Here is a 12,356-nt window from a genome sequence, read left to right on the forward strand (position 1 = left end):
ACTGATCTTACTTACGTATTTAGGACACACCGCTCCTTGATCTTCGCGAGAAGTCTGTCAACTTTCGTATCACAATATATAATTCAAGGGCTGCTGATACATTTCATTAACTGACTTTACTAACGTATAAAACTTTTACTAGGAACACGATTCTGTAGGAGTTTGTACCTTACGGAATAAACCATCTGTTGTTAGAAGTTAAAACTGCAGTCTTGCCTATGTTTTATTGCAAATAATTCCCTGTATGTTTATGTTCATTTATTTGTGTTAAATGTCCTTATATGACATATTCGACGCAGCGGGGCTAGATAAGTACAAATACATAATAATTTATAATTTATATAACTTGTTTTTCCTCAATTATTGGACCGCTAGACCATTTTTTGTTAAAATACTTTACTAATACAGGAAATTGTCATAAAACAGATGGTGAAAGGCTCGTACCCAGGGTTTTTACGTGACAAGGTTTGTTCAAAACCATAAACTGCCCCTCTGTCACTTCAAAGGTAGAGCAATAGTATCGCAACACCTAACTAAAATATAATACGTAAGTATTCTACGTTTTGGAGTCCTTATTAGAAAATACATCATTACTTAGCGATAAACATATAAAATCGTATTATTTCCCAATAGCAGATTGACATTTGGACAACATATACAAAAACTTTAGCAGATAATGGCCTAAGTCTAATTGACACATTGCCTACTTTGCGTATGAGCAGGATATAATACGTTCTAGATCTCTGGCACCAACACACAAGACCCTTAGAGATGTTTACTTGTTCCTTGTAATCTCCCGAGAAAATCGGTCCGGATATTGATCCTTGCGGACAGCCCTTTGTTAACCTCTTTATAACCTTCTGGCGATCAGTTTTCCATTGTACTATCCACTTAAAATCTCTAAGAATGTTGTTTAGAGCCAGTCTAACATTCATCTCTCTAAGCCTTCCAAACAGTGACGGCCACCAAACGTTGTCGAAAGCCCTAGGTACGGCAATTAGGATTTCTACTACGTATTTGTCATACATTGTGTGTGTCATTTCTATGGCTCTATTTACTGCGTCGTCGATGGATTTATGTGTTCGAAAACCAAACTGATGCGGGCTAAGGTGGAATAGCTGCTGGTGTGGCTGATGTCTGTCACACAGGAATCTCTCCTGTAACTTTTCCAGAATGTTAATGCGGAATATTGGTCTGTATGTCTTAGGGACAGTCGGGCCTTTGTCTTCTGCTTTCTTGACAATAAATGCATTTGACATCTTCCATATAGTGTCTAATCGTCATCCTAGTAGAGCATCATTCAGTAAGTCACTAATGGTACGATAAGTGGAACACTTTGTGACACCTTTAACTATCAGCACAGAAACTTTCACAGTACTCAACCAATTTTTGCCACAACAAATGCGAAAATATGCGGAGCGCTCGTCGAACACGTCTGCACGCCACGCCAGTTCCCACCACTGATAACCCCTCCCCACCCCCATCCCCCTGTCTGGGGTGGGTTAAGAACCACGTCCGAAAGGTGGGTCCACACACAGAAGGTATGGCATTTTGTTTATGATGGATTCACAACATGTGACGTGTGAAATTTTTATTGAGGGTGGGCCCGACATGCGCTATGTCTGCGATGGTTCCACTTCTGCAAACTCCGGGATAATGGTTGGCTGGATCCATCTGCGACGAAATTCCAGGATAATGTTCGGTATGGATCCATCTACATACGATCTGGGGTACCGCCCTGTAATGGACCCTCTCATTGGAGGTCCAGGTCGTAGGGTGGGGTGGTGCAGAAACTATCAAACAAAATAGTGCAACTGAGCTATGTATGTGTTTACAGCAGAATAACGTCAAGACTCAATATTCACAGAAATCCATGTATGTGCATGTGTCTTAGCATTGTGGTTGGTACTGTGTGATGTGTGTTGCCATTTGGAAGAAGTATACTTATTAAATACTCTGCCTCTGTTGGGACTCTGTATCACAGCTCAATGGAAAAAAATAGCATGTCATACCTGTTAATGTAGGCAACAATTTCATCTACACACTAGTACATTTACATATAAAATGTTGTTAAATATTAATAACCGAAGAAACAAGAAAATGTGAAAACGAAAAGTATGAAAAAAATACGGTAAAACATGTATACGACATGGTTTTTGTGACACAAAAACTAGATCAAAGTGTCTGCAAATATTTGGATACTTTCCGAGAATGTTACAAGTTCGTACCAAGGAAAAGAACTGTTAGAATCACAGCACAATCTGTTCTCAAAATAGCTGAGAGATCTGCTCTTAAGGCTGAGACAACTCGCTCATCAACTGGAAAAGTGAAATGTATGTATGGCATTTTGTCCAGAAGACTACTTCTGAAGTTGTTTGGCCGCCTAGTTTCAGTTTTCCTTGTTACTTGGCACCACTTCAGCGATTTGCTCGTCGGTGATGATGATGAAATTACGACGACAACAAAACCCACACACCCAGTCGTGGGCAGAGGAAGTAATCAGCCTAGTTGGAAATACAGAGGTCGCCTTGATCGAGAGTCAGCAACGCTAGACCCAAGATCACGAACTGCTGTGATAGAAAGACAATCCATGGAATTTGTTATTTTCATACAGGGATTAGGGGATCGACATGACATACATCACACATACACTTATAAATAAAACAGCATTATCAGATGGAGTTATCGGTAGAGACGGGATGTATGTCCTTAATGTAACATGTATATATATAAGAGAGGGAAATGCACAACCAATGATTTGATAGTGAAAGATAGTGCGTTCTACAGAGCGCCATGTTGACTAAAAAAATCTGTCATACTCCCACTAGTTTGTGTGTGTGAGGAAAAGGTAATCTTTTTATTCTTGATATTCCACACCAATAAGTGACAGTTCAAAGTCTTGTGTATTTGTACTCTTAAAAATATTCTAATGCAATATAAAGTTGTGTGTTCCCAGAAACGAAAAGCGATGAATACGAATAACATACTGACGTTAATAAAGATGAAATCGCTAGAAGTTTGCTGACTAAAGATAGAATTGAATCACCAAGGTCGTTCCATTGATCCACCTGCCAGCCTGCGAGCATCTGATAGCATTCAATGGTCTTCATGTGTAACATTTTACCGTCATACGTTATTATTATTTATATAAACAATTACACTCTTTATATAATTTGGACCTGGACAATATTAATGAAAATTTTCTTAGTTAATATGTGTTTTGGGTAACACTAGACAGGCAGAAAAAATCAAAACCACCCTTCCCCTGAGTCTGGGATATCCACGTCGCAATCTACTCATAAAATAGTATATTATCTTTACTCACAGTTATTTTTCTAGTGATATGAATATTCGAATAAACGGTATTCAACTTGTGGGGATCCAATGAAAACTATAATGTATATCCATAATCAAATTTTTTTAAAGTGGAAATAGACTGTGCAAACTCATGTCCTATAATATAATGTCTTTTGATGGTTGGTTGGTTGGTTTTAGGGAAGGAGACCAGACAGCGAGGTCATCGGTCTCATCGGATTAGGGAAGGAAGTAGGCCGTGCCCTTTCAAAGGAACCATCCCGGCATTTGCCTGGAGCGATTTAGGGAAATCACGGAAAACCTACTTCAGGATGGCCGAACGCGGGACTGAACCATCGTCCTCCCGAATGCGAGTCCAGTGTCTAACCACTGCGCCTCTAATGTCTTTTGAGACATTTACAATTACACGCTGAAGATCCAAAGAAAAAAAAACTGGTACACATGCCTATTACCATGTAGAGCCACCGCGAGCACGTAGAAGTGCCACAACATGACATGGCAAAGACTCCTCTAACGTCTGAAGTAGTGCTGGAGGGAAGTGACAACATGAATCCTGCAGGGCTGTCCCTGGTCGTATGGGAAAATCTCCACTTCATCGCTACCTAGGAGATGCTGTGTCTCATCACTCGCGCGCCGACTATAACACCATGTTCAAACCTACTTAAATCTTGCTAACCTGGCATTGTAGCAGCAGTAACAGATTTAACAATTGCGATAGACAGTATTGGTCTTATACAGGCGTTGCAGACCGCTACGCCGTATTCTGCCTGTTTACATAGCTCTGTATTTGTATACGAATACGTCTACCTGTTTCTTGGGCGCTTCATTGTAAAAGGTTTTATAAAACTTGTCATTATTTTTGTAAACTTAAATACTGCAGTGTTGTCATTCTTACTCCCTCATCTATTCACTGTTTTTATTTTACTATAGTGGTACACGGGTACACCACCAATTGAAGGTTCAGTCATATGAAACTAATTAATTGGATTATTAGTGTTAGTTCTAAACTGCCACAAGTAAATTCTCTAATTTCATATACACACACATCAAAAAAGTTTTGCATCACCTCGGTTCCCAGAACTCCTGAAGATAGACGTTGACTGTGGATATTGTATCACAGACACAGTCCCTTTGACTGTTCAGGGATGTCACGAAACCCGCCCAAAGATGTAAGCAACCAGCCATGATCAGCGCCTATTAGACGCAGGGGATCTGACAGCCGATCAGTTCCCCTCATTCCACCAGGAAGAAGTTACACGGCGCGTGTTGTATGCAATTCAACCGTGTCTAGACGGTCAATACCATGGCTCAATCACGTCCGCATCGTTACTTTATGCCAGGAAGGGTTCTCAACAAGGGAAGAGTCCAGGCGTCTCGGAATGAACCAAAGCGATGTTAATCAGACATGGAGGAGATACAGAGCGACAGGAACTGTCAATGACATGCCTCGCTCAGGCCGCCCAGGGACTACTACTGCAGTGGATGACTGTTACCTACGGATTATGGCTCGCAGGAACACTGACAGCAACGCCACCATGTTAAATAATGCTTTTCGTGCAGCCACAGGTCGTCGTGTTACGACTCAATCGATGCGAAATAGGCTGCATGATGCGAAACCTCTTTCCCGATGTCCATGACGAGGTCAATCTTATCCACGACACAATGCAGTGTGGTACAGATGGACCCAACAACACGCCGAATGAACCACTCAGGACTGGTATCACGTTCTCTTCACTGATGAGTGTTGCGAATGCCTTCAACCAGCCAATAGGTGGAGACGTGTTTGGAGGCAAACCGGTCGGGCTGAATGCCTTCGACACACTGTCCAGCGATTGCAGCAAGATGGAAGGTCCTAGCTCTTTTGGGATGGCATTATGTGGGACCAACGTATGCCGCTGCTAGTCGTGAAAGGCGCCGTAAGGGCTGTACGATACGTGAATGCCACCCTCCGACCAATAGTGCAACCTTATCGGCAGCATATTGGTGTGACATTCGTCTTCATGGACGACAATTCGCGCCCCCATCGTGCACATCTTGTAAGTGACTTCCTTCAGGATAACGACATCACTTGAGTAGAGTGGCCCAGTATGTTATCCAGACAAGAACCCTATAGAACATGCCTGCGTTAGATTGAAATGGGCCGTTCATGGACGATGTGACCCACCAACCACTCTGAGGGATCTACGCTGAATCGCCGTTGAGGCGTAGAACAATCTGGACCAACAGTGCCTTAATGAACTTGTGGATAGTATCCCACGACGAAAAAGGCGAACATCAATGTAAGCGGGCGTGCTACTGGGTATTAGAAGTACCGGTGTGTACAGCAATCTAGACCACCACCTCTGAAGGACTCTCAGTATGGTTGTACAAGGTGCAATGTGTGGTTTTTATGAGCAATAAAAAGGGTGGAAGTGATGTTTATATTGATCTCTTCCAATTTTCTGTACAGGTTCCGGAATTCTCTGAAATGAGGTGACGCAAAACTTTTTTTGATGTGTGTATGAAAATTAAGGATGTGGCTCATGATTGTAGCTTATTGAAAAGATAATACGTCTTTTATGTAATGATAATAACGTTTAACATCACTCGGAAATATATTTATGGTTAAAAGCAGGCGACGGCTTACATCATCTTATGTTAGTGATAAATAACTATGGATCAGATCGATCATAATGGGTGATCATGGATATTTTATGACAGAAGATCGAGTTTACAATGGAGTTCTGCAATTATGACACATATGCAGATATATAACATTATCTGTTGGTGTGTTAGAGTTACACATCTGGGAAGATCATGTTTCCGTCATAGTTTGTAGTGCATAATAGGGCATGTTTCCCAGTCTTAGTTGTATAGGAAGTTACCGACGCCAGTAACGTGGGTGACGAATTGATTTCAGTGTGCCAGCAGAATAGGAAAGGATTAAACCATTAGAAAATCTACAAAATAACAGTCGGGAATACTGTTTGTGTATCAGCTACTAATTTAAATAATTTTAAAAATTGTCAGACAGTGGTTAGTTTTGTATCCTATTATCGTTTCTGACGGCCTGCTTTTAAGTAAAGTAGCGAGGTATGGCACTGTATCCTGACATCACCGAATATTCCGTTAAAACTACAGTCTTCCACAGCATGTAAATACACAGCTTAAAAGTGACACAAATTTTAGGAGCCATAATCGTAAAAACATCATAACCAAGAGATCAACATATTTCCTCCTTTACGTATCAGAAAGGTGGAATGTGATCGGTATCTTTGTTAGCAAGACAGACGTCTGGAGATGTATAGCTGATCTCGGTAGTCTCATATTTACCCTCACTAGAATTTTACATATTCTTAATAAAAACCTTATGGGATGGAATTATAAGGCTCTGGGCACTATGGGACTTAACTTCTGAGGTCATCAGTCCCCTAGAACGTAGAACTACGTAAATCTAACTAACCTAAGGACATCACACACATCCATGCCCGAGGCAGCATTCGAAACTGCGAGCGTAGCGGTCGCGCAGTTCCAGACTGAAGCGCCTAGAACCGCTCGGCCAAACCGGCCGGCTGGGAATTATATCCCATACTGAGACTGAAACGTGATATGCTTATAACGAATGAAGAGTCATTCAGATGTATAACACAGAATACCACCAAGTTACAGATTACAGTAGAACGAACTCTCAGCATCGCTGTTAGGTAGTATGTGTAATTGATTTCAGGTTAAATAACTAAAACTATAGGCACAATAGATCTCTGTTTTACAGCCAGTTATCTGCCCTTATTACCTCGAATGTATATACATGCCTACAACTATAATGCATTTGCTACAACTTCTGAAGATGCTGGGTTAGATTCCACGTCATTCCATATTAATATTTTTAAATATCTAGGACCAACACTGAAATACGTTTTTGCTATGGCAGTATGATCAGAAAGTCCACCAACAGCTAATATATTTTACTGGTGAAGATTAGTCGTACGTGTAGCTCAAGCCTACAGGTAGAGTACGTAATGACAACACTTCCAGTAACGTCATCTTCAGGTCATAACTTCTAAATGTGACTCTACTTTCCATAGTTTTATACTATTTCGTGTGTGCTGCGACATGCGTACCCCATGGAAGTGGGGTGGGATGTGGATCCTTAGGTGATGTCCTTAGGTCAGTTAGGTTTAAGTAGTTCTGAGTTCTAGGGGACAGATAACTTCAGATGTTAAGTCCCATAGTGTTCAGAGCCGTTTGAACCATTTGACTGGAAACATGTTGCTTCATGAATCAATGGACCTTGCATGTCAGCAGGGGTCAGTTCAAGCTGGTGGACGCTCTGTAATGGTTTGGGGCGTGCGCAGTTGGAGTGATATGGAACTACTGATACATCTAGATACGACTCTGATAGGTACCACTCACGTAAGCATCTTGTCTGATCATCTGCATCCATTCTTGTCCATTGTGCCTTCCGACGGACTTGGACAAGTCCACCAGGAAAATGCTACACTCCACACGTCCAGAATTGCTACAGAGTGGCTCCAGCAACACACTTCTGAGTCTAAACACTTCCGCTGGCCACCGAACTCCCCAGACATGAACATTATTGAGCATATATTTCATGCCTTGCAACGAGCTGTGTGAAGAGACCTCCTCCCCTTCGTACTCTTACGGATATATGGACAGCCCTGCAGGATTCATGGTGTCAATTCCTCGCAGCACTACTTCAGATGTTATTAAAGTGTATACCACGTCGTGTTGCGGCACATCTGCAACCTCGCGGGAGCCCCATATTGTATTAGGCAGGTGTACCACTTTATTTGGTTCTTCAGTGTATAACTACAACGAGTTAATAAATCTTACTCAAACAAATGGCAAATACAAATAAGAAAAGGAATGGTGCTTGATTCGTGAAGCATCCATTGGGGTGGAAGCTATACAAACTCTCCCCTGAGCGAATCCCTTTTACAACGCAATCAGACATTGTTTACATGAATCCACTGTGGGGCCCAACTCTATTCAAATGGAATCAAATACGACCAAGTATACCACAAACTATTTTTCACAGGAGAGTATGGAGCTGTGAATATTACTTAACAACCCTACGCTGGAGCAACAGTATTTTAACTTTTCACCTTGACTCCCACGACAGAAAGAAACGATGTGCTGTGGGAAGGAGCGGGCGCTGCGGTAGCTGAACTGTTTGGTTGCATGTTTCGCTCGCTCACACCTGATGGCCCAGCAACGATATCTGCAGCAATTTGCGAAAGGTTTGCACTTCTGTCACGTTGAACGATTCTCTTCAGTCGTTGGTTTCGTTCTTGCAGGTTCTTTTTCCGGCCGGAGCGATGTCGGAGATTTGATGTTTGACCGCACTCCTGATACCCACGGTGCACTCGTTTAATGGTCGTACGACAAAATCCCCACTTTAGGTAAAAGAGGATTTAGTAATGTCGTATGTACAGAATTCTCCTCAAATGGTTCCAATGGCTCTGAGCACTATGGGACTCAACTGCTGTGGTCATAAGTCCCCTAGAACTTAGAACTACTTAAACCTAACTAACCTAAGGACACCACACAACACCCAGCCATCACGAGGTAGAGAAAATCCCTGACCCCGCCGGGAATCGAACCCGGGAACCCGGGCGTGGGAAGCGAGAACGCTACCGCACGACCACAAGATGCGAAATCTCCTAACGGCAGCATCAGTCACTAAGATGCTTCTGATACTAGCCGCTTTGTGCTCTGTGTCCAATGACAGTGTTGTGGAAGAGGCGTTGTCGGAGCTCTAATGACTCATGGGATTAAGAAGGGCCGGCCGAATTGGCTGTGCGGTTCTAGGCGTGACAGTCTGGAGCCGGGTGACAGCTACGGTCCCAGGTTTGAATCCTGCCTCGGGCATGGATGTGTGTGATGTCCTTAGGTTAGTTAGGTTTAATTAGTTCTAAGTTCTAGGCGACTGATGACCTCAGAAGTTAAGTCGCATAGTGCTCAGAGCCATTTGATTAAGAAGGGAGGAGGATTCGTAGTAAAAGCTTAGCTTCCAACATTTTACATCTGATCATATTATTACATTGGGTACGTGTAGGACTGCATTTCTTTCTAAATAAAGAATTTTTTTTAACACAGGATATCGACGTATTTTTTTAATAATAAGACTGTAATCCTAGGAAGTTCTAGTCTTACGTTAAATCAGTAAGTGGCTCAAAACAGCAGATCCAGACACTCCGACATGATGATGACATTGAAACAGAGGATGACACGAGTAAAGCTGAAATACTAAACACCTTTTTCCAAAGCTGTTTCACAGAGGAAGACCGCACTGCAGTTCCTTCACTAAATCCTCGCACAAATGAAAGAATGGTTGACATCGAAATAAGTGTCCAAGGAATAGAAAAGCAACTGGAATCACTCAACAGAGGAAAGTCCACTGGACCTGACGGAATACCAATTAGATTCTACACAGAGTACGTGAAAGAACTTGCCCCTCTTCTAACAGCCGTGTACCGCAAGTCTCTAGAGGAACGGAAGGTTCCAAATGATTGGAAAAGAGCGCAGGTAGTCCCAGTCTTCAAGAAGGGTCGTCGAGCAGATGCGCAAAACTATAGACCTATATCTCTGACGTCGATCTGTTGTAGAATTTTAGAACATGATTTTGCTCGCGTATCATGTCGTTTTTGGAAACCCAGAATCTACTCTGTTGGAATCAACATGGATTCCGGGAACAGCGATCGTGTGAGACCCAACTCGCTTTATTGTTCATGAGACCCAGAAAATATTAGATACAGGCTCCCAGGTGGATGCTATTTTCCTTGACTTCCGGAAGGCGTTCGATACAGTTCCGCACTGTCGCCTGATAAAATAAGAGCCTTCGGAGTATCACACCAGCTGTGTGGCTGGATTGAAGAGTTTTTAGCAAACAGAACACAGCATGTTGTTCTCAATGGAGAGACTTCTACAGACGTTGAAGTAACCTCTGGCGTGCCACAGGGGAGTGTTACGGGACCATTGCTTTTCACAATATGTATATATAAATGACCTAGTAGATAGTGTCGGAAGTACCATGCGGCCTTTCGCGGATGATGCTGCAGTATACAGAGAAGTTGCGGCATTAGAAAATTGCAGCAAAATGCAAGAAGATCTGCAGCGGATAGGCACTTGATGCAGGGAGTAGCAACTGACCCTTAGCATAGACAAATGTAATGTATTACGAATACGTAGAAAGAAGGATCCTTTATCGTATGATTATATGATAACGGGACATACACTGGTAGCAGTTATTTCTTTAAAATATCTGAGAGTATCCGCCGGAACGATTTGAAGTGGAATGATCATATAAAATTAACTGTTGGTAAGGCAGGTGTCAGGTTGAGATTCATTGGGAGAGTCCTTAGAAAATGTAGTCCATCAACAAAGGAGGTGGCTTACAAAACACTCATTCGACGTATACTAGAGCATTGCTCGTCAGTGTGGGATCCGTACCAGATCGGGTTGACGGAGGAGATAGAGAAGATCCAAAGAAGAGCGGCGCGTTTCGTCACGGGGTTATTTGGTAAGCGTGATAGCGTTACGGAGATGTTAAGCAACCTCAAGTGGCAGACTCTGCAACACAGGCGCTCTGCATCGCGGTGTAGCTTGCTCGCCAGGTTTCGAGAGGGAGCGTTTCTGGAAGAGGTATCGAACATATTGCTTTCCCTACTTATACCTCCCGAGGAGATCTCGAATGTAAAATTAGAGAGATTCGAGTGCGCACGGAGGCTTTCAGACAGTCGTTCTTCCCGCTAACCATACGCGACTGGAACAGAAAAGGGAGGTAATGACAGTGGCACGTAATGTGCCCTCCGCCACACACCGTTTGGTGGCTTGCGGAGTATAAATGTAGATGTAGATGTACTGAAACAACTCACAGCGTTATTCTGCGACATACGTGAGGCTTGTAGTAATAATAATTTTAGAACGTTTTCAAGGATGCTTTCATACAGCGTTCTCTATCAGACAGTCGTTTTAAAAGTCAGTGTGAGTATTCTGGCGAAGACAAGTTTGCGATTCGCATCTGGAAATGCAATTCTGGATCATACGCACAGACTGGTTTTCGTGAGAACCATGTTGTAGCTCTTCCACGGTGTACTATTTAACTCCGAGTATGGTGTATACATACTTATCTGTCCAGACTGAGCCATGAAACAGACAGACGCACACTAATCCTGCAGACATGTTGCAGATTCTTCTGATATTTAATGCTGGTCCAAAATCTTGTTCGTTTCATGCTTGCAAGCTGGTCTCATGATCATGACGTCTTTCTCTAAATTATGGTTGTAAACGTACTCTGCAGGCCAGTGGCAGATTATTCTCTGTGTCATTCGCAAAAAAATCAAGACTTTTTCACTGCGGAGAACGGAATACAGCACAGCGTTTACACATGCGTATGGTCGAACAAATACCAGGCGACCGCTTGTTAACAGATTGATTCTGTTTTTTTTTTTTTTTTTTTTTTAAGTTCGTCCGCACTTGAGGTAGCTTATTTCTCGTAAGAAGATCACGTGATCATGACGTCTCCTCCTAAATTTCTTTAGAACACACACAAATTATGTATGGTACTTTATGCCATTCACAATAACGGAGATAGGGAGGATAACGTCTCTGTGTACAAGCACTAATTTTTACTCTTATCTTACATGAAATGTACAGTGGTTGTGATTGTGAGTTCTACTTATTGTTTTCGTGAAAAGAGCCTTATCCGATTTGATCCACGTAACACTAGTGCTTTGACTGAAACCAGCGGAAACAAGTTCAACATTATGATAATGGTTTTGGAAAAGTCCTCTACTTAGTAAGCATTTCCACAAGTAACAAATGATTGACTGCTACCAAGTGTGGCCAGAAACCTTATACCATAAATTACACAGGTTGCTCATGACTCTTTTTACTTTCATCATCGTTTTTATCTTCTTCATAAGAAGCGGTGTGTTGACAGTCTTGTGCCGGCCGCTGTGGCCGAGCGGTTCTAGGCGCTTCAGTCCGGAACCGCGCTACTGCTACGGTCGCAGGTTCGAATCCTACCTTGGGCATGG

The 12,356-nt window shown here is 42.5% G+C and overlaps 1 protein-coding gene across 1 annotated transcript in view; it reads right to left on the reverse strand.

Annotated features, from left to right (window-relative positions):
• LOC124722558 (cytosolic carboxypeptidase 6) overlaps nt 1-12,356 on the reverse strand; it is a 551,886-nt gene that overhangs the window by 493,296 nt on the left and 46,234 nt on the right. The gene's annotated exons all lie outside the window — the stretch shown is intronic.

Source organism: Schistocerca piceifrons, chromosome X, assembly GCF_021461385.2.
Source record: "Schistocerca piceifrons isolate TAMUIC-IGC-003096 chromosome X, iqSchPice1.1, whole genome shotgun sequence".
In the NCBI taxonomy this organism is placed as follows: domain Eukaryota; kingdom Metazoa; phylum Arthropoda; class Insecta; order Orthoptera; family Acrididae; genus Schistocerca; species Schistocerca piceifrons.